The following is a 3,433-nucleotide window of genomic DNA, read 5'->3' on the forward strand; positions in this document are numbered from 1 at the left end:
AGCGCAACTCAATTTTCGACATGGAGAGTAATGTAATTATATACTTAAGATTCTAATTATCAGAAGTTCCAATTTCCAATATGAATTTCAAATGAATCTTCCGAAAGAATATTAAAAAATACTTATAAAAAAATGTTGTTTTTAATATTAAAAAATACTGGTAAATACCAGTAAAAGTCTCGTCTTATAAAATTTCAGAGCACAAAGATAATTGATAAAATTACACACAATTGGCATTGTTTTGCAAATGATTTATGCATAAAATAGCCTAATTTCTACGTTAGATTTCCTGTAACATGAGTTTTACTGAAGGATATAACGTAAAATCACATTCGTTGATAATAAAAGACTGCTGGCGCAATCGACGAGCATGGTACGGAGAGTTCCTGAACTAAAACTCAAAGTTACCACGAATTTTAAAAAGTGTTTCAACTGCTTATGTACAGTACGTATTAAATATATAGCATACTATTCACTTCTATTACATATTTATAAAAAGTATATCCCTCTTGTTAAACATTTACACATCAAGAATGTATAGGGGTGCTTCTTCTCTTAGGAAGAAATAATAATCTTATTATATTAAAACGCAAAAATTACGCAGAAATATTAAGCACAGAAAAGCGCAACTCAATTTTCGACCTGTTAAACAAATATTTTGAAAGATATTAAAGGTGAATGTAATACATACAAATGTGGCGAATAACCTACAGGAAACAACTTTTGACTGCAGTTTAAATTAAACTAAATTTCATTGTTAAAACCGAAAATTACGTAGAAATATTGAACATAGAAAAGCGCAACTCAATTTTCGAGTTGTTAAACAATTATTTTGAAAGATGTTAAAGGTAAATAAAGTACATAAAATGTGAGGAATAACGTAGAAGAAAACGTTTTTGGTTATAATTTAAATTAAACCAAATTTCATTGTTAAAACCGAAAATTACGCAGAAATATTGAACATAGAAAAGCGCAACTCAATTTTCGACATCTTAAACAGTTATTTTGAAAGATGTTAAAGGTGAATGAAGTACATAAAAATGTGAGAAAAAACTTACAAGCAAACGTTTTTGGTTGCAATTTAAATTAAACCAAATTTCATTGTTAAAACCGAAAATTACGCAGAAATATTGAACATAGAAAAGCGCAACTCAATTTTCGACATGTTAAACAGTTATTTTGAAAGATGTTAAAGGTAAATGAAGTACATAAAAATGTGAGAAAAAACTTAGAAGCAAACGTTTTTGGTTGCAATTTAAATTAAACCCAATTTCATTGTTAAAACCGAAAATTACGCAGAAATATTGAACATAGAAAAGCGCAACTCAATTTTCGACATGTTAAACAGTTATTTTGAAAGATGTTAAAGGTAAATGAAGTACATAAAAATGTGAGAAAAAACTTAGAAGCAAACGTTTTTGGTTGCAATTTAAATTAAACCCAATTTCATTGTTAAAACCGAAAATTACGCAGAAATATTGAACATAGAAAAGCGCAACTCAATTTTCGACATCTTAAACAGTTATTTTGAAAGATGTTAAAGGTAAATGAAGTACATAAAAATGTGAGAAAAAACTTAGAAGCAAACGTTTTTGGTTGCAATTTAAATTAAACCCAATTTCATTGTTAAAACCGAAAATTACGCAGAAATATTGAACATAGAAAAGCGCAACTCAATTTTCGACATCTTAAACAGTTATTTTGAAAGATGTTAAAGGTAAATGAAGTACATAAAAATGTGAGAAAAAACTTAGAAGCAAACGTTTTTGGTTGCAATTTAAATTAAACCCAATTTCATTGTTAAAACCGAAAATTACGCAGAAATATTGAACATAGAAAAGCGCAACTCAATTTTCGACATCTTAAACAGTTATTTTGAAAGATGTTAAAGGTAAATGAAGTACATAAAAATGTGAGAAAAAACTTAGAAGCAAACGTTTTTGGTTGCAATTTAAATTAAACCCAATTTCATTGTTAAAACCGAAAATTACGCAGAAATATTGAACATAGAAAAGCGCAACTCAATTTTCGACATCTTAAACAGTTATTTTGAAAGATGTTAAAGGTAAATGAAGTACATAAAAATGTGAGAAAAAACTTAGAAGCAAACGTTTTTGGTTGCAATTTAAATTAAACCCAATTTCATTGTTAAAACCGAAAATTACGCAGAAATATTGAACATAGAAAAGCGCAACTCAATTTTCGACATCTTAAACAGTTATTTTGAAAGATGTTAAAGGTAAATGAAGTACATAAAAATGTGAGAAAAAACTTAGAAGCAAACGTTTTTGGTTGCAATTTAAATTAAACCCAATTTCATTGTTAAAACCGAAAATTACGCAGAAATATTGAACATAGAAAAGCGCAACTCAATTTTCGACATCTTAAACAGTTATTTTGAAAGATGTTAAAGGTAAATGAAGTACATAAAAATGTGAGAAAAAACTTAGAAGCAAACGTTTTTGGTTGCAATTTAAATTAAACCCAATTTCATTGTTAAAACCGAAAATTACGCAGAAATATTGAACATAGAAAAGCGCAACTCAATTTTCGACATCTTAAACAGTTATTTTGAAAGATGTTAAAGGTAAATGAAGTACATAAAAATGTGAGAAAAAACTTAGAAGCAAACGTTTTTGGTTGCAATTTAAATTAAACCCAATTTCATTGTTAAAACCGAAAATTACGCAGAAATATTGAACATAGAAAAGCGCAACTCAATTTTCGACATGTTAAACAATTAATTTGAAAGATGTTAAGGGTGAATGTGATAGATTAAAATGTGAGGAATAACCTACAGGCAACAGTTTTCACAGGAGTTTAAATTGAACCAAATTTCATTGTTAAAACCGAAAATGACGTGAAAATATTAAAGAAAGAAAAGCGCAACCCAATTTTCGATTTGTTAAACAATTATTTTGAAAGATGTTAAAGTTGAATGTGATAGAGAAATATGTGAGGAATAATATACAGGCAACAGTTTTTCAGTGCAGTTTAAATTAAACCAAATTTCTTTGTTAAAACCGAAAATTACGTAGAAATATAAACATAGTAAAGCGCAACTCAATTTTCGAGTTGTTAAACAAATATTTTGAAAGATATTAAAGGTGAATGTAATACATACAAATGTGGCGAATAACCTACAGGAAACAGCTTTTGACTGCAGTTTAAATTAAACTAAATTTCATTGTTAAAACCGAAAATTACGTAGAAATATTGAACATAGAAAAGCGCAACTCAATTTTCGACATCTTAAACAGTTATTTTGAAAGATGTTAAAGGTAAATGAAGTACATAAAAATGTGAGAAAAAACTTAGAAGCAAACGTTTTTGGTTGCAATTTAAATTAAACCCAATTTCATTGTTAAAACCGAAAATTACGCAGAAATATTGAACATAGAAAAGCGCAACTCAATTTTCGACATGTTAAACA

Source organism: Agrilus planipennis, unplaced genomic scaffold, assembly GCF_000699045.2.
Source record: "Agrilus planipennis isolate EAB-ADULT unplaced genomic scaffold, Apla_2.0 scaffold61, whole genome shotgun sequence".
In the NCBI taxonomy this organism is placed as follows: domain Eukaryota; kingdom Metazoa; phylum Arthropoda; class Insecta; order Coleoptera; family Buprestidae; genus Agrilus; species Agrilus planipennis.